Here is a 20,962-nt window from a genome sequence, read left to right as displayed (position 1 = left end):
CATGTGTACTTTGAAAAGTTACATTTTTACATGACAAAGAACGCATCATCCAAAGCAAATATCTCCAAGGTATTTGGACTTGCTTCTAACCGACAGCTTGGGCATTATCACAACTGTGCGGCTGCTGTTTGTTCCGACTCACAGACACTGTGACTGTTTGATAAATGTTACCTTTTTAATTCTTGATAACATTATGAAAATGTTAAGAAATGTTACAGCAGATAACCTTTCTAGACCAAACAGCTGCATTAACTATGTGAAGTTAATAACTGACTACAGGACATTTACTTAATTTAGCTTTAAAACAAGTTTTGCTCACACTACTCAAACTTTCCCTTTATTTTTATCTCCTTTTCTCCAAGGCCACAGATAAGATTTTCCTCTTTCTTACTTGCAGGTCAGCTTTACATGACACTCAAGTCTGCCTACAACCAAAACCAAATATTTATGGGTATGTGGGTATGAAACACCATAATGATAAATGTATGATAATACACCAGAATGAAAGATTTCAAGACAACAGTGTTTGCTGTCTGAGCTGGACATTTACTTAGTCTGCGTAGCCAGGAGCAGGTACTTTGATATAAATCAGATGAAGCGTTTTTGAATGGATAAGTCTATAGCCTGAAGTATGACTTCAGGGATCAGGACATATGGGTGCACAGGTGTCATTTTGCAATGAAAGCTGCTAATGCTTTCTGTGCATGTCTAAAAACACTTTGTTTCAAGGTTGTGCTTCTGAGGATATAGCTCTGCAAGTTTCTTTTAAAGAATGAAGTGCTAAATAATGGATTAAAGGCTAAAAAAGGATTTGAAAGGTCTTCACCATATTTTTAGCACATTTCAGTTATACTTTTTACTCCTTAGAAGCACACTTCCAGACTGTATTTAAATTTGAAGCATGTCATGGCATTGCATATTCTTAGAATGATCAGATAGGCTTGGAAAATGTAATGTTTAACCTTCATCAATTATTACACAGAGCTCCTCTAACAAAGCAGGTGCTTGATTTTAAGCGTGTTAGTAGCCACACTATATTTAGTCTTAAACACTTTGCCAAACTGAGCACATAGTGGACTTTCATGAAATTCACAATGTCCCGCAAAAAGTATTATTGTATCCTTTGTTTTATGCAGATTTGTAATGAATGTGACTACCAGAATGTTTAAATTCGCTGCTTTTGCTGCCTGACAACCTAAGTAGAAAATCTCTTCCTCACTTTTGTCATTAACAAGAACACAAATCATGTCCTTTCTCTGACTATCTCTCAGGAATTCTCACGGGAATCTGACAGTCAAAGCACAAGTTTCACTGGTGTTGAGTGTTTGTGAATGGGGCCTTGTTACTATGAAGTGCTCCGTGCTGGAGCGTGGCATTGTTTTACACAGCGGGGAGCTAGTTTTGAGGCTTTAAAAAAAAATATCACTCCAGCTAAAAAGAAAAAAAAAGAATAATGAGGTGTTGCAGTATTTATATCATATTATACTTCTCATATTAAGGGAAACCCCAGTAGTACAGCAAGAAGGAAGTGATAGTTCTGTTAACTGAATTTGTTAATACTGGCTGTCTTCTGTCATCCTCATCAAAGTACTGACTTCTTGTTGAGTCCTTATACTGCAACAACAAGGATTAAAAATGTCAGTAATTGCTAATTGTCCTACCAAATTTTTACCATTTTATCCTGCTGTGTGAAAATGGCTTAACTTACCAAGGAAACATTTCATTTCTAGGCATGATTAGTTGATTTCCATAATTAAATATATGAGAAATATGCTTGACCGTTGTTGCTCAAGCTGTATTTTGAGGAACTGATAAACTTCTGTCCTATTTTTCTAACAGGTATTAGAGTCAGAGGGTCTATAATTGGTGGCTGAGCTCAGCTCCTATGTTTTACTGAACTACTAGTATACAAACAAAGGTTCTTATCTTTAGATTTAACAAAGATATATTTGATATGATTTATTATAATCCATGTCAATCCAATAATACCGGGGCTCTGGTCCCAAAAATGTGCTGACTCAGAAACCTTACTTTCAGAAAAGGTTACTTCCTTTAACAACATAATGTAGAATTTATAATTTACTTGCCAAGAATCACCATGTCTGTTTGAATTGTATTTCTGGTAATTGTACTATAGGTCCTCAGGGAACCTCCAGTATACTCCTGTATTGCAGAAGCTCAAAGGCAAAATGCTTGTCACCTCATAGAGTTCATGTTACAGAAGTTTTTTGGTTTGTTGGTTGCTTTTCTTTTAAATTATAAAACATGGGAAAAAATGGCTGTTTGGTAATATAGTACATGGCGTTACGCTGATGGCATTATTCCCCAGGCCTGCAGGTCACTGTTTATTTTTGGACAGTAGCATTCCATTTGCAGAAACAACAGAGGCTTCTCCAAAAGAAAGTATGGATACAGCCAAGTCAGGAAAAATTATACATTTAAGTGACCACAATCTGGTGCTGTCATTTCTTTTTCATATCCCACTATAGAATCATGCCAGTTTATGTCACCTTACATAATCATGCCACTTGGGACATATTTGGACATGGCAGTTTGACGGTATGGGTCAAGCACAAACAAGGAACATCTTATCTACTCACTACACCAAACAGTGCTTAATTGGTTCTAAAAATCTAGCCCTGAAAATCTGGAGCCAGTTTCATGATATCTTCCTTCAAAGAGTCTAACTCATTTGATGATCTGGTACCACTGATTTTGCTCTTGGATCCCACATAAGCTTGTAGGTATCACAGAATCATAAAATCATTTGGGTTGGAAAAGACCTCTGAGATCATCAAGTCCAACTGTTAACCTGTGACTGCCAAGTCCACTGCTAAACCACATCCCTAATCACCATATCTATGTGATTTGTAACACCCCCAGGGATGGTGACTCCACCTCACCCCTGGGCAGCCTGTGCCAGTGCCTGACCACCCTTCCAGCGAAGACATTTTTCCTAATCTCCAATCTAAGCCTCCCCTGCCACAATTTGAGGCCGGTTCCTCTCGTCCTGTCACTTGTGACCTGGGGGAAGAGACCAACCCCCCCTCGCTGCAGCCCCTTGCAGCAGCTGTGGGGAGTGATGAGGTCCCTCCTGAGCCCCCCTCCTCTCCAGGCTGAACCCCCTCAGCCCCCCCAGCCACTCCCCATGGGACTTGTGCCCCAGCCCCTTCCCCAGCCCCTGCCCGGCTCTGGACACGCTGCAGCCCCTCAATGTCCCCCCTGCAGTGAGGGCCCAGCGCTGACCCCAGGATTCGAGGGGCGGCCGCACCAGTGCCCAGCGCAGGGGGACGGTCACTGCCCCGGCCCCGCTGGCCACGCTGTGTCTGACACAAGCCGGGCGCTGCTGGCCTCCTCGGCCACCCGGGCCCCCGGGGGGCTCATGCCCAGCCGGCCCAGGCAGCCCCCCAGGCCCATTCCCGCCGGGCAGGGCCCAGCCGCTCTTCCCCAAGCCTGCAGCGCTGTGTGGGGCTGGTGTGACCCAAGTGCAGGGCCCGGCACCGAGCCTGGTTCAACCTCACACAATTGGCCTCGGCCCATCGATGCAGCCTGTCCAGATCCCTCTGCAGAGCCTCCTGCCCTCCAGCAGATCAACACTGGCCCCTAACTTGGTGTCCTCTGCAAACTCACTGAGGGTGCACTCAATCCCCTCATCCAGATTGTCGATAAAGATATTAAACATTTTATTTTAATGTTTCAGTGGCCACAATATTGAGCCACCAGCTGAATGGAGCTCCATTCACTACCACTCTTTGGGCTTGGCCATCCAGACCAGCTTTTTTACCCAGCATAAAGTACACCCGTTCAAGCCGTGAGCAACCAGTTTAATGCAACCAGAATGCACAACCTACTAGATTTGCAAAGGTAAACCCCATTATTTCCAGATGTGGATGTTATTGCAACTGGTTAATAAGAATGATCTTTCAGGATTTAGCAGTTTGGAACAGTAGCAAAGTCCAAAAGCACCAGAAAAAACTATGGGAGAGAGGCTGAGCAGCCTTAATTTTATTTTTTGTTCCTTCTCTGTCTTAAGACAAACCCTATTATACTGGTTTCTCAACTTGTTCTGTAAGCCCACTGCCATTCTTGCAGCATGATATGAATGACACCATATCCTCTTTATATTTTTGTAAAGTTCAAAGTACAACAGAGATAGAAGAGCTGGAGAAGATGATGGTTTTATTTCCTAGTTACCAACAGGGCTTGAAGGATCCTATCCCATTTAGATTTCTTGAATGAATTAAAATTAACATTGGTATCTGTTCTTATTTCCAGTGTGGCAGTCCTTAGCCTTTTCAGTTGTAGTTTCTTTATTTTTACTTGGCACCATTTAAATTTTAACCTGAAAAAATAAATTATTTCCTTTTAGCAGAGTTCTGATTTACCTTGTATATACTACTATGGTATCACTGGAGATGTGCTTAACTGTGGTGACATATTACATCTGTTGAAGTGAACATCAAAAAAACATTTAATCACTTGTAATGTTTTCTCCTTGTCTGGGCCAGGGATTTGTAAGGGTAGGGTTCTGCTAATGCATACTTCTGCCGGGAAGCTTCCCAAGGAGGGGCACAAGAGATGCTAAGTGGCAGAAGGAGGATGAGTAGAAGCCATTAACATTTCCCCAGCAAGGTCAGATTTGATGTTTCCTTTGTTTGTAATATCCAAATTAAGAAGATGCTTCTGTGCTCTGAGTGTTGCCTCTACATAAACATACTCCTGGGTAATCTCAGGCTGGTCACATCTCCTTACTATTAGCCACCCATTAACAAGCTGATTGAAAAGGACCCAACACAGCTTACACAAAGTGCTGACTATTTTCCAGGAAGACTGAATTTCTCATCAGCTTCATCAACACTTCAGACTATCAATATACAAAATAAACCATTCCCCTTCCGAAAGGCTATGATCACAGGAGAAACCTTTGCATTCTTTCTTTTTCTTTTATTGCAAACATCTTGGGGAAAAAAAAGGTGTTATCTTGCTTGCTTTTTTTTTCCTTTTTTTTTCCTGAAGCCAGTATTACCAGCCATTTTACTTGTACTTTACTATTATTATCTAGGTGATGGCTGTGACATGTTGATCATATATGGCAGTGAGAAAATTGATTTCCCTCAACAGAAATGCTTCCAATTTTCCCAGGGCCATAATTTTATGTCCACAACAAAATAAAAGGGTCATTTTCCTTAAGATGAGGGAATTGAAATCTTTGATAAAAGCCATAGTAAATGTTGTACTTCTGATTGCGGAAACTGCAGTTTTCACAAACATCTCTCCTGTCTGTTCTGTGTGTATGTGCGTTTCTGGGGAGTATGTGGGGATGAGAAAAGGAGAGAGAAAGGAGGCAAAAAGCAGCTTTTGAAAAGACTGAAGTTGCTTTAAGAAGTTCTGCAAATCTACAGATTCTTCCTGGACACAAACATTTGTTTTCTCAGGAAAATTTAGGACTCTATTGGTAGCTTTCAGTCAAGCTTCTCCTTTTCAAAAATCACTCTAGTTAAAGCCATACTTCTCAATCACCTGTTTTTAGATATGATTCCCTAACTTTCTGACATGATTTTAAACAATAGATTTGGAAAATTTTTATATATATAAAATTGTAAAAACATGCATTTCTTAAGAGACTATAGCCACAGTACACCAACAAAAAAGGACAATTAAATAAACATAATATTATTTTTTTTCTGAAGGAGGATCTCTTCTATCCTTAAACAATTCTGTAGCTCTATTTACTAAATTACTATCTCTAGGGAAATACAGGAGCTATTGGCTGGTGAGACTAAAATCTAATTAAGACTTATTAAGATAATTAAGACTGATTCTTCTGATAAAAAATTCTTTAAACATATACTAGACATCTTTTAAGTGTTTGTTTGTTCTCTGACTCTCTACATTGGCAAGTAGAGAATGTCTGGGAAGTTGACCAGGCAGTCTGCAAGCAGGGTTTTTTTCATTTAAATTGGATTTGTTCAACAGTCTGAACAAAATGTATGCAGAATCCTTGAATATTCAGGACATCCTGAAAACTGACCTTTTGGTACTCTTCTACGTTGATCTTTTATGTCCATAGTCCCATGTGTAAGTGTAACGTGATAATGTCTCACTAGAAGTTTTTGCCTCTATAAAACTACACTCTTTGATACCTCACTTCTACAAGATGAAAGATTCCCATAATTGGCCTCATCTCAGTTTGGTTTGTGCAGTGGCAAGGGAATTGTGCCCAATCAAAGTTGTGCTTCCAGAATTTACAGTGAAGGAGTGTTTGAACAAGAGACAAAGCATGAACGAGCCTTTCCCTATGAGTCTGACCTAAGTCTAGTACCTAGAGCCAAATATAAAGAATAGCCATTATTCTGACTGAAGCACAGTATCAGGTAACTATGAAGTTTTCTTTTACTTTCATATCAGTGGGAGAGAGTTCACTCAGTTTGACGGCTTGATGGTTTTTACTTGGCTGCATTTCTTCGTACATTATGATGCTCCACATTTTCAAAAGCTGGTGGAAACTGAAATGATTGATATTCTTTAAATCAGATTTTTTTCAAGCTTTCCTGTGCTTATAGAGAGGGACAATATATGCAAGAATCCAGCATATAAGGAACACAGAAGTGCAAAGGTAGATTAAGATGCTGAGATGCTGCTAACATCTAAAGAGAACAGTAGTTTGAAAGTCTGGCCCGTCCTTGCATGTTATATATGTATTGTTTGCAACATCCAGAAGATGTGTATTTAACAGAAGAGTTAATCTTGTGATCTCTTTGCTTTATTTCGTCCGTACTCAGAGGGGAGAGAGCTGGAGGTGAGTTCAGAGGGGTAGGTTGTGACTGTTTCACCAGTGACATAAATAGGAGGCAGTAAGTCATGTAACAAGGGTAATGATGAAAAAAAATTCAGAACAGCTTTTTTTGAGACAGTAATTTTCATAGAGCTAAGAAAAATAATTCTTTTTTCTTTTTGACTTGGAAGGTACTTTTTGATTAATATCATATTAATGAAATCATAGTTCTCATAGTTTTCTCTATCATCAGTGAACTAGATTGCAGCAAGCACTGAAAAAGAACTAAGGGCATATCTTTTACATAGCTAGTGCTGGGAGAGCTTAGTTATAAGAAGACTTTTGCATTTGTGTTCTCTGCATGGTATATGAGAGAATAGATGGGACTAGGTGTCTGGTTTGCTGCTGATTTTCACTTTTTTACTGAGGTACCCCACACAGGTTCCCCCGTGCATGATTTTTACATGCTGAACTAGTGGAGAATATACGATCAAGGGAAGTACATCTTAAGGAGAAAAGAAATTCTGCACTGTGTTTAGAGGTGTTGGGAAAGAATCGCCAATAAAAATGGAAAAAGCATGTGCAATCAAAAGCAAGAAGCACTTTCTGCTGGAGTGAGCAAAAGAGAGGTAGACAGGTTTAATATGACATTATGTCTCATCAGATAGAGCAAGCTCTGTAGCATAAAAAGAAGGCACTCGAGAGGCAGAAACAGATGCTACATAAGGCTTTTCTTTTTCTTCCTAGAAAAGACACACTCTTGAGCTCTCCTCTTAACTATTACTTTAGAAAATAGTACAAGAAAGAAAAAGTTTGACTCTGAGGTGACATTGATACCAGCAGTGACAATATTGCTGACTTTTGCTGTCCTGCCTCAGAGAAAAGGAGGACTCAAACACTGAAATTTTCCTGGATAGCCAATAGCAGCCTAATTTGATCTTGGAGACTAACAAATATGTTTTATATGGACTGTGTTTTGCCATTCTTTGTTAACTGTTTGGAAATGTGAATTGGAGTCTATGGTACACTGGGAGCAATCACCCATTACAGCTGAGAGCGGGTGATGGGAAATGAGACGGCAAAAGGGAACAGATAGTGCCAGGGATGCTTGGAAATCTTAGGGTTACATGGTTATGCATAGTCTGCACTCCCTATCCTCCTATTCCCCAAACATTTTAAGGGCGACTCTTGCAGCATCTTTTCTTGTGCAAATGCAAAACCATTCTGAGATAGCAAATAGCTTTGTGAAATGGTTTTCAGTATTGGGTAGGGCAGCTTCTACCACCAGTTGCATCTGAGCAATACTTTTCACTTCAGTGAGCTCACACACATGTAACTGAGAATGGAACTGGACTGCTTCATGTATGGAAATCAATAAACATGTTTGTGATCCAGTTGGACTCTGGCTCTTTAACAGATCATTTCTACATGAAACAATTTCCTAGAGATTTTTCCAAAAGACAGGGAATGTATTTGTCAAAGTACAACTCTTTAGGGTTCCTTGGACCACTGGAGACTACCTAGTTTGACCCAACAGGCAGGATTTTTTTTTTAAAAAAGCTGATGAGTATGTACCTCATTAAATAATAATAATAATAAGGTTATTGGTTATTCCTAATTCCACTCAAATTTACCACCTTAAGTCACCTAGATCCCAGATTTGTCTGGCTAAGTTCCAATAGCCCTTACAGGGGGCAGATTTCAACTGTTTTACAACAGGCATTGTTTCTTTGAATATAACTGTGATATAAATAGCTGGTATTCATAGCCGAAATAGGACAAATGCATTGGGGAAAAAAGTCTGAATTGAAAGGATAAGAAACTGACGTTCTGGAAAAGTAAAAAACCATTTTGCTACATAGTCATGCAAAAAATATTTATGGAAGTGCTCCTTTCCAATGCTTCAGTTCACATCCTATGCTATCTCTTTGAAGGAAAGTAAAAATACTTGCCATTGCCATCCTTAACATTTGTCTGTTACTTTCCTCACAGAATTTGCATTCTTAAAATGGCTGGTCATAACTGCTTTTCACTAAAAACCTAGCTAGACAGGACCCCAAATAGAAAAAAATCTATTTGAGATGCACGTAATCCTTGAGCCTTTGCAGTTCTCCATACAGAGGTGGATTTTACCCAGAAAGTTATGATTAGTGAGGGTTAATCATAAACAAAGAGATTAGTAAAAACCACCCTTTTATCACATAAATTTGATAACATGAGAGTTTTGTGTATTAGATCATTGTTTTGCAAATAGCATAGGACCTATTTACAAGAAAAAATTCAACTGGTATGATAGAATTTTTTTTCCAAAGTGCTTTTATTTGCAAGGCATACTTCCCTAAATGAAATTTATAAAATGAGAAACAATATATTTAGAAAAAGAGAGCAGTGTATGATTTCCAGATATGTAACTGTGGCTGTTGCCGAGGCACTCTCTCCTTTTGGAAATTAGGTCCAGAAAATCAAATGTAGCATACACAAAAATAAGCCTCACCCAGCAGGGTTGTTTCTGAAAGTTTGGGTCTGACTGAAACATAGGTCATCCAAGCCAGGATCAAGGAACTGAATTTCCTAGTTCCCGTTTTATGCTCAGCTCTTCCAGATATATTTCTTGGTGGGCAGTTTGCCAGCATGGGGTAATGTTACCAGAAAATATTATTTCTTTCTCTTAGTAACCAAGAGAATCACTGAAACAAAATACGTTGGCAAATGAGAAACAAATGATCAGGCAACACGACTGATCAGGCAACATTTAGACTGATTGTCTAAACAACAGTGGGCAAGTGGTTGGCACAGCCAAGGTAAGAATCAAGGAAAAACCTCAGAAAATGTTTGAAAGACTAAGGCAAAGCTTTTTCCAGATCTCTTGAGGGGGTGTGCTTTACTGCAGTATGCTCCATCTGTAACACGGGTCCCCTCCCTCTCATCCTGTTGGAAGCTGTGGAATATCACAGGGCTAGTAAGCATGGACCAAAGCAGTAGACTGCATTATACATCCATGTAAATTATTTGCTATGCATCTCAACTAATCATATTTATTAGGTTACTAAGCCCTTTCTGCTGATGGAGCTGTGTAAATGGGACATAATGGAAGAGAAAATTTAACCTCATATAAGTAATAATGTTATACCTATGTCTCTGTATCCTGCTGTAGTACTACAGATTGTATACTGTTTCTTGTTTATCTATTTGGAACAGTGCACTGAAACCTTATATAAGAATAAGACTTTATTTCGTTTGTGATTTCTAACTGATTCTTGTCTGTTTCTCCTCAGTCATCTCGTCCAGCCATATCTCGTAATTATGTAGCATCAATTTGGTGAAATATTATTGTATATTTTTCTGACAGACTGGAGATAGAGGTGGTGTATTTGGGGCAAGTAAAATGTCATATTATCACTTAAGGAACTTACAGTGGTGGTCCTACCGTCAGGTACGCTGGTACAAATTGTTATACAAGAGAGGAGCCTGATTGCTTACTCCTCACTATATAGAAAAGAAATACCTAAATTCAAAGCTGGAGGTTGGAACCAAAAGGACAATTCAAAAGCTAAAGCAAAATCCTGTACCTCTCCTTTTTTACAGGTAACAGGGCTCAGTAACTGTTATTTGAAGTCATACAGCACCCCAACATGCAATAGGCATAAAGTGAGATTTTTCAAAACCACTACACATCTAATTTACATTGACTGAAGATCCCATGAGACACCTAAATACCTCTGGACAACCTTACGGTGTTAATTCATAAAGCTTGCTTACCTTCCTCTTTCTCACATTGTACAAACTCCTGAGTTTTACCTTGTGAAACACTACAAATTCCTGTTCCTTTGATTAGGAGGCCAGTTTCACATGTAAACAATTTTCAGCTATTCTGGGAAACCTTTTTAAGCAATGCTTTCTTTTCCTTTTAATATTTGGTGCAGTTCTCTGCAGCCATCCCGCTGCTGAGCATGCGGATCAAATTCAGATCCAGACAGTGCGATGCAACAAGCTGAATTTCTTGACTGACCTTCAGGTCTCTCCCTCCATTGCAATATACAGCTTTCTGTTTTGCTAAGTGAAAGTCAAGACACAGAGCCCAAGTGAAAAGTGATTTTTTTTCACTCTTCTGCAGAAACAAAAAGGTTGCTTCTTTATGTGAGAAATTCTTTTGCTCATCTCTACTGGAGACTGAATTGTTTATTGTATTGACTGCACATCATTGTGGGCTGGGTTTTAACAGATATGACAATTTATCTGTATCAAGGTTGGGGGTGGGGGAGACTGTTTTGATGTATTAAATACCTTTGCGATCATTTTTTTCTTTCTTTCTTTCCTTCTTTCTTTTTTTTTAAGCACTAAATCTCAGCATGACTGTATCCTGCAGTGGAAAATTACTACCCATTCAGAAATGTGCCTTGTTGCATTACGGTCGTATATTTGAAGACTCAAAGCTCTATCTGCAGCACAAAGGCAGGCTCAACAAATGACTTAGCATCTTTGATCCTTTACCACAAATACTTTATGGCAGCTTTTTGTACTTGTTACAATCAAGGTATACTTGTGAAATTAATATTTTTTGCTCTTTAGCTTATGTAACAGTTATGCATCTTCATTAAAATAGGATATTGCAGTTAGTATCTACCTGAATTTGTTTCTTCTAGTGTCTGAATTACTCTCTGAACGAATGAACAAATGAATGTTTTTTCAGCACCAGATGACAAAATTTACCACGTCCTATCTCTTTATCAAAAAGGTTGCCTGGGACAATGTTATAAATAAGTTATCTTTTAACACCAAATGCAGAGGGGCACATTCCTTCTCAGCTCTGAATGTAAGATGCAAAAGGTAAGAGTATCCAGCTACACCTACCCTTTTTGGGGGTTGATTGTTAAGAATTTCTCTCTCAATATGCACTTGGATCCACATTAGAAGCAGTCGGAAGCTTTTAAGGGGAGAAAATCTCAGGACAGTGTACAAAATCAGAGCCAGGGTCATGACCTTGACTATTGATCCAGCCTCTCTTATTTCCACAGCTTGCTGAGGCTTGTTCTTCCAACCTGCTGGTGTACATTAGAGCAGAAATCCATAACATGGCCATGTTCATCCAAGCACAGGAAGAAACTAAATTAAATGTTAAAAAACAATCTGAGGCTAGAGTTGGAGACAATTCATCATGATCCTAGACGTCAGGCAGGTAGGATGACCAAGAGTTCCTCAGCCAATAGACCCCAAACAGAATATGTTCTCTCACTGCCTCATTTGTCAGGTACAGCACAGATAGTCGGAAAAACACTGAGGAAAAAAAGTCTACCGAAGGTCAGCATTTTAATTCCCAACCATGCACAAATATTCATCTTTTGGAATGCAGCCTGTAATTGAGGTTTAGGGGAGAAAGGGAGGGAGATGAAAAATTATGTGCCAATAATATATGAGCAGTCAAAATTAGGAGAAAATAAAACTTTTTATGGAAAAAATGTGCTAAATATTGGGTCCAACTGAGTTCCTACCACTTTGGAACCCAAGTTTAGGTGAGAGAATTTGACTACAGACTTGAGTAACCTATTAATATCGGCAGTCAGTCACTTTTTCACTTTCAAAAGTTATCTCAGTGGAATCCTAACCTTTCTTCTTGATAAAAGGGGTTTGAAAGTATGTAATCTGTGATTCATAGAATGAACTCAGCATGTTTAATAAGAGAGAGGTTCTTTAGGCTGGTTGAACTGTTTAGAAACTGCCTTTTGCTGCTTCTCAAGCTGATGTTATTTGTACTGGACACAGAACGTGTTCCTTATATACTCATCCAAAACCTGTAACCTAAAGAATACTTCACAAATGGCAGTTTTTTCTTCTGGGAACTAGAAAACATAACATACCTTGAAAGTACCGTGCAAATACTATAGTGATTGAAAATGGTCACAAACCCCACTGCAATCCACATAGCTGCTGTTCTAATTTAGCTAGCTGGTGAAAAGAAGAACTTGCCAGTTTTGTGAACATGAATTACATTTCCTGTTGTGGTTGAATTGTGTTCTCTCTCAAAACATTGATAAGCAGGTATCCGAGCTGAAAATAGTCTACTGCCCTTTAATTTTATTCCTAAGTTATGTTACACCATTTGTGCGTTATCAGCATGTGCTGTTAAACCTCATCATGCTGAATGCCAATCTGATGAAACATAATAAGACATAACACAGTTTGACAGCTAATATTTAAAGAAGAAATCTTATCTCTCACTATCTAAATAGCAAAGGGCTCCCATTCAGACACTTACAGATTCTTAGTGGATATCTTGAGAGAACAGTTAACCCAAGCTTTCTTGGAATGCTTCCCCAGTATAGAAAGCAGCTTTGTACATGTGTGAGCTTAAAACAAAACGCACTGTTACAGATTGTTAAATTCACGCTGAACAATTTCTGAACTGCCTTTTTAATTTCTAGCACTCTAAATAAGATTGTGTAGGAAATATGAATGAACTGATGGAATTTTATTCCCTAGACCTCTTTTACCAAATACTCTGCAATGTGTAAATCAGAAAATGTATTTTAACGAGTCAATAAAACCTGAGGTAATTTCCAATTAATAGAAGTGGGAAAGATTTGACATACGTTAGGTATAGGAGTTTGCTGAACATAAATTCCTAGATGCTGTGCATCACAATTTGTTCTGTTTTCTTGCCTGGCTCTTTCCAGTTAGTCCAGGGTGATTATAATTCTATTTTCCTGCATTATTGTTACTCGACATTCACACAGCCTTACAAAGTACTTCTCAGTCTATGTAATGATAGAAGATCTGTATTCTACTGTTAAGGGTTTATACTTTGCCACATTTTTCAAGTGTCTCAGGTTTTGGATTCTTATTTTCATCCATCATTAGCCTGATTTTTACCACCCAAAACTGACTTACACTTAGTGCTGTTAATTTACTGTAATTTTGAAGTATAAGAAACTTATCAGTACTTATGGATAAATACCAGGGCAAAAATACCTTGTGTTGAGCACTTGATACATAAGCATTTGAGTTTTCCTTATTTGGAAAGTTTTACTTGAACATATCCGAGTTTCATTATTAACTTTTTAAATTGTAAAACCCTGCAAAAGCAGTCAAGTTGAAAGGAACTTCAATACTAGTGAAAAGATCCATCTGCTTCTGTGGTTTTTTCTTTTCTGAAAATACAGGATCAACTTTATACCTGGCACAATCAGGCATGTTGTGTCATATGTACCTCTACTGTCACTGTATTCCTGTATTATAGCACATCTACTATACTGTATTCCAGAAATACCCCTGATCCAGACTGAATAAATAACTTGCATGTCAAGATTCTGTGATAATCTCTGTCTAGATAATAAGCTGTAGCAAGGGCAGCGCCCACCCAGAACACCACTCCAAAAGAAGAGGTGTCAGCATGCCACCTCCTTGTGATACCTACTGCCCTCACCTCTGCTCACAGCTGTCCTACACAGCGTGCACCCGCAAGTACCCAGCGTCAGCTAAACTTGAACCCTTGGAAAGAGCAGAAACAGAAAGCAAAGCCATTCTCAGTTCAGCCAGGTAGGATCTGTTCTTGTGGCAGTTTTGTAGCATGCTATAGGAAAGGGCTGCTTCCCACTTGCGGTAATAATAATGCTCCTTGGCTGTTCCCTGCAAGCCTTTACTCATGACAGCGTTTAACTTTCTAGTTTTCTAACAACCAAAGAACAGAGAAATGCACCAGCAGCATCTGGGTTATTCTATCAGGGAAATTCAAGCAATTTTTGATAAATTCAGACACCCTTTGAAATATTATTTTGCCATAGGACATTAGCAACTTGAATCTATCTAGGTGTTTCTGTTGTCTTAATGGTTTTTATTTTTACATATTACTACTGTATTTGACTGAGAAATAAGATACAGAATAAAGCAGAAATCCGTTAGAAATTGTGGCTCTGAGAAACCTCTGAATAGCACAAGCTAATAAATTAATATTTAAACAATAAATCAGAAACATATAAGTGTTTCTGAGAAACTTGATGGCATATGCCAGCTCTAGACGTAGATTAGAGGGATAAAAGCACCAATGGCACATGGCTTACCATTTTGCACTGATTTTGCAAGTTACTGTTAAACCATAAAACATATAAACATACATTTTAATAACCTTGATCTAGTGTTTATAAAAGTTTAACCCCAAAAATTTTGCCAACTTACCTACGCAGTCTTAGGGTACCTCCAGCTGTGCTTGTTTTCCATAAGCTGAATGTGATCCTACAGGTTGTTTCACCCAGTCCTGAAGTAAGAAAATAATACATGAATGATACAGGCACTGGTTAGCTAAATATAGTCTCAGTACTAGACTATACATTTTACTGCATCATACAGAGACTCTTGGACATTGTTATTTGATCACATAGATTTCTGAAATACCATAAAAAACATTTTCCCATTTCATTTGGAATTGGTATTCTTAACTTTTATACCCCGTTAACATCTCAAAAAATAGATCTGAAAATAGTTTTGTGGTACAGTAGTTAGAATGAAAATCTCCAAGGACATATTATTTTAATTGTTTTCTTAAATTAGCTGTGAAATTTGACTTGCCTTTTTATCGCACTTGAGCCCACACTTCCTCTCAAATACATCAGTGCAGTTCCCTACTGCTAGGTAACAGGAAAGAGTGTATCTGATAATTTACTTCATTGGAGTCCTAGTATTTTATTTCTTGCATGAAGGAAAGTGGCATCAGTATTCAGGTGTGCTGCATTAGAAGCAGAACAGGGTTTAAAAGTAAGACCTCAATTCATTGTGGTCTCTTTATGGACTATAATCCAGTAGAACTCAATAATATTTTGCAGTGAAAAAAATACCATGAAAAGTAATGTTTGAATCTTTTTTTATAGTATTGCACGGGTTTGATTGTCTTTTTTAAGACATCACAGAGGACTTAAAGGACCATGACAGATAAATGCAGTCTTTAAAGCTACTCATGCATTCTTAATGGACAGCCTGTTAATTTGAGGTCTAGGTCATGAATTTGAATGCCATTCACTAAACACCTCTTTGTCAACAAAAGCTAGTTTTCCCTTAGGATAAATTGTAACTCATTAATTGTAATTAAATTAAACATATGCAACAACTAGAAAACCCAAGGTGCATTCTGTGAGGTACATCAGTTCATGGCTGAGTTCCGAGTTGTTCAGGGATTTTGCAAATGAGAAGAAAATGTAAGTCTGTAGTTTTAATAACAAGCTGAATAAAGAGGGCAATTATTAAATATCTTGCCCATTTTATAATTTTTAAATTTATTTTCCATTGGATACTAAATATAACAAAATTTACAATTAAATTTTAAAATTTAAAGTCAGTTGATTTTTTTTGCAAGTTTTAAGTCAGTAGCCATGATATTCAAGATACTTTGCATCCTGTATTCCAACCCTAAGAAAATATAACCAATTTTAAGCCTGTATTTATGTTTATAGCAGCGATTAAACTATGTTAACAGCAGAGACCTTTGTATTTGGAAGCGCTGTATAATCCATTCTCAGGTCCTAAGTTAAATCAGTTTGGTTGTCAAAAATGAGTCCCTAATGGGCAACGGTCCACATCACAAAGTCATCATGTAATTGCCACTATTTGGCATATTTGGCAGTTCCTATTAGGAGAGGCCCAGGCCTGAGCTAGTACACTGAAGCGTTACAACATAGCAGATTGGAGACAACAAAACAAGAACTGGGATGAAAAGGGTATACTAGCTCAGACATTTAATTTCAGTGAAAAAATGTGGAAACACTTTTATTCCGGATATTTGAATGCTTTTGCCACTTTTCTGCACATTGAAGCTTTCTTTTTTATCTAAACTGAAGTATTTGGCTTTCAGGTTTCTTAACATTTTCATTTTTACGAAAACTATTTTTTTCCAATTAATTTACTAAAATTATCATAGATTTATTAAATGCTTCACACATTTCAGGGGAAAGAATGTTTTTATTAGACTTTTGGGTCCACTTCAATGTGGCAAGATATAGTTGGCCCAGTATCAGGGTTCTGAAGTCTGACACACGAGGACAGAGATAGCTATGGTGCATAAAGATGCTGAAACTGCAGTTGCGATCTGAACAGTAAGTGGTTAACTTGAAGAGAGAGGACGTTCAAAAACAGTAGATAACTGACCTTGTGTTTTGTGTTTTTTGTTGAGCTGAGATATGTGCTTATAAAAATTCAGTTAGCATGCTCTCTGCAGTTTCCTAGCTGCAAGTCTGTTGGGAGCACATGTCTCTATTTAAAACACGTGTGTTTAGCATCGCTATTTGTATCAAAATCCCCAATGTGAATAGTCAAGTGACAAATATTAAAGTGGGGAACCATGTATAAACAGGAGTGCTAGGCCCCTTTGAATGTGTTTGGAGAATGTTAAATGGTGTGTAGGGGGAAGATATACCTCAACTCTCCCCTATGTTATTTACTCAGGAGAAACCTAATAGTGTGTGTTATTAATGAACAACCCAGTACTGCAGATGCACGAGCTCTACATGAAAACTCCATGAACTCCTATACCTTCAGCTTCTTTCACATTACTAACTTTAAAATCCAAGGCTCTCCCTCGCCTTCATCATTGTCCTAGTTGTGAGAATCATCAGCAACAGACATACCGTTTCCAAAAGTTCTGACTCAAAGAGGCAGTTTGACTAACAGACTGCCAGCACTGTAAAAAGAGTTTAAATCTGTCCCTGCTGTACAAAATGCAAGCTACTGTGCAAGTGATATGAGTACATGAGAAATGCAAACTCCCAAAGAAGGCTGCAAAGCAGAGAGAAACAGGAAGATAAGTGTCAGATTTGCTTCCTTCACTGGCATTAGAAACATAATCTTGAGGAAAAGCCATTGTCTGGGAGCTAAGCAAGCCTTGATGCAAATGCTGGCTCTGCCACAACTTACTTCTGAGGTCTTGGAGCTAATAACCCTGCCTACCACAGGGAGTTACTTTTTCCTGCTTCAAGTTGCAATGTAGCAATGCTTAGATAATACAAGAATGACTGCCACAAGAGTAGGAATAATTCTTACAGCTGACAAAGCTTTGTCCAGCTTTCATCCAGCTCCTGTAAAGGAGCTTGGCACTAACCTTGTTTATTTTGTATCCTCTGTTTTCTGCTTATTTCCTTTGGACAGCTTTTCATGTAAAAAAAGTGTCTGAGAACTAGTGGCTTAAGCTCCAGAAATCTCTGTTTACTAATAGGTAAATGGAAGCTGGATAGCATTATATACATGTCAGTCTCAAAATCAACCTATGAAATTCTTTGGTGTGCCCTCTCTGTGATAGGCTTATCTTTCGCTTTCTCTGTCAGCGATCAGTGTCCTGTTGGCTCAAGTCTATCATCTGTCTTACACATTGTACGTTTGTGACTAAGCAATGATCAGGAAGTGGCACACTTGTTCTGCTTTCCAAGGTGTTATGGGCTCCTCCTTACAAAATGTGTTCTTGCTGCAGAATACAGTGCTGCTTGCTTTGTGCTCTTCCCCGCCCCCCCCCCCCCCCCCCCCCCCCCCCCCCCGGTTTACTGCATATGAAGAAAAATCAATTTCTGACTCCTGACATTCACACACTCAGTCACCTCTTCTCCTGCTACCAAAATCAGAGAAAGAATGCCTCCTCCACTGGATTTCTTATATTCTTTACCTAAATCCACATTTTGGAAGCAGTGGTTGGGAATTTGTTAAGTGCTAACACGATATATAGTGTGATGCTTTGCCTTGTCTGGAAGACAGGTAGATGTAGAAAACGCTCCTCATAGTTCTGCAGGTACCGTTCCTCTGCAGCCTGGTTGAACTGAAGCTTTACAGCATATTCTGACCTTGGGTGGATGCAGCCTTGAAGCTGCCCATCCCTTTTCCTAAACCTCAAACTGTACCTTAACATTCAGCACTGTGGCAATGGCCCTTGACCATAACTCCTTATCTAAGCAGGTGGTCATAGGCCACTCAATCACATTGGCCTTTGTTACTGAAAATGACCTTTATTCATTAAAACATGTCTTTCAATTGGGACACATTTCAAAATTTAGCTTTTGAGTCCCATTGGCTCTGTTTTATTGATGCCACAAAGGAAGAAAAACCTGACTAGTTTTAGCCTATCTGGTCATCTCAAGAAAACCCTTTTTTACCTCTGCAAATACCAGACATCCCATAGCATGTATCATGCCATTTGTAATTACACCATGATGACAGTGATCATGGCTTTATCACTGTGGTCACAAGAAAATAATGGAGGTTCAGTAAGTGCAAACAAAATACCCCTTGCTGGCACCCTTGAGGGGCTGCTTGTGACCAGAATCTAAAGTCAGGAAGGACTGCAGTGGACTGATGAAGGAGTGGTCACAACCTCCTCCCATCATACCAGTGTAGTCAAAAGCTCCCTCTCCTCCCAGACTGAGCATGGGGAGGGAGCAGCAATGTCATTGCTTCTGATACCATTTAGTATTCTGTAAAATCTTCCACAGATGTGAAGAACAGGAAATTATGATTAGAGCTAGTAAAAGAAAATGGTTCAAACTGAAAGAAAGAATTGATACAAGTAATACATCTTACTCACAGGTTGGTGTTAGGTTGCTTGGGGGTGTTGACTTTCTGGCTGTCTAGCTGTATGATTGCCATTGTTAAGATCTGTCAAGTATTTGTGATTTGATGAATTATGTGAGCACTCTACTCCTCCATAAAATGAAGTTTTATGCAGGTACACCGGTGCCATGGGAGATCACTGCTAGGCTGTTCCTCCAGTGCAAGCATCTCCTGTCCAAAACACCAGATGTTGGTGAAAACACATTTCAATTGGAAAAAAAGAAATGTTGTAGATGATTTCTATGTCTGTAATAAGTCTGAGAAGCTATTTGTAACCAACAGTATTAATATTTCCTTTCCTGTGTCAGGAATTGATGACATTTTCTTATGGGAGAGTATGTGTGTGTATGTGTATGAGAGTGTATATGTGTGCACCTCTATTAGACTGCTTCTCATGTCAAGAACCTCCATGTTTCTCGGCAATTTCAGACAAATCTAATGTTCTTTTCTGCTTGCTTAGTTTACTATTGAGTGATCCCAAATAAGAAAGAAGAGTCTATGGAAAAGGAAATTATTTCTGAATGTGCAGAGAGTATTAGCAGCCATCTTTGGCATTTTTTTTTTAATGATTTTGCAGCAGTTCCTCATATTGTCTTATAATGACAAATGCAGCCTTAAAATTTCACACTCTCAAGGTGGCACAGAAAATTTTATGTCATGAAAGCTACATACAGGATAAAGTATGCCTTGCTGAGACAGCCAGTGCTTGCTGAGTGCTGACCAGCCTCATCTGTAGGTGCAGCTGGAGCCCCCCTGTTGTCACACATCTACATCTCAAATATTTTGCAGACTCATGTCTTAAAAGCAATTAAAAAAAATGCAATAATTAAGGTTAGCTAAGTCACTATTACAAATATGAAAATGTTTCCCTGGTGAATACACTGTGTTAATTTGGAGAAATCTCCGTCCAAGACAGAGCTTATGTGTTGTATCGGTATAATACAAATGTCCAGCTACAACAGCTTACCAGGGGACACAGCCAAGGCCCTGCTCACCCCAAGGCCTGTGTCCACCCCGGACACGCCATGTGGCCCTGCGGGATGCTGAGGGACCGGGGTTTGGGCATGGCCCTGTCAGGGCACTGCCAGGCCTTGGGGCCTCCACACAGCCTGACCGGGGAGGGTGGGGGGCCTGCAGCTCCACATCAGCCTGACCCTGCCACAGCCCCCCGGCCCTCCCCCCCAGGCCTGCCTTCCCCCTCAGCCCCCCGGCTCTCCCACCCCCCTGCCCCCTGGCTCTCCCCCCCCCCCCATCCCGCTCCCCCAGCCCCCCCGGCTCTCCCCTCCGCCCCCCCCAGCCCCCCCGGCTCTCCCCCCCCCCCCACACCGCCCCCTCCAGCCCCCCGGCTCTCCCCCCCCCCCCCGGCCCCGCCCCCGGGCCTGCCTTCCCCCTCAGCCTCAGGCCACCTCGTTTCTGTGGCATTGCCTGAGGGGGAGAAAATTCGATGGGCTGCAGAGAGGTGCATAGATCTAGAGCCTGCCTGGTGTGCACCGTGTGGGCCTGAAATCACCTCAGATGTGGAAAGGAGAGAAGACATACTCAAATCCAAACACCAGGGCCAGGTGGGCTTGCTTCAGCTGCTGATTTTAAGAAAGTTTACATATGCACAGCATCAAA

This window comes from Falco naumanni, chromosome 7 (genome assembly GCF_017639655.2).
Source record: "Falco naumanni isolate bFalNau1 chromosome 7, bFalNau1.pat, whole genome shotgun sequence".
Classification (NCBI taxonomy): domain Eukaryota; kingdom Metazoa; phylum Chordata; class Aves; order Falconiformes; family Falconidae; genus Falco; species Falco naumanni.
This window is presented reverse-complemented; position numbering follows the sequence as displayed.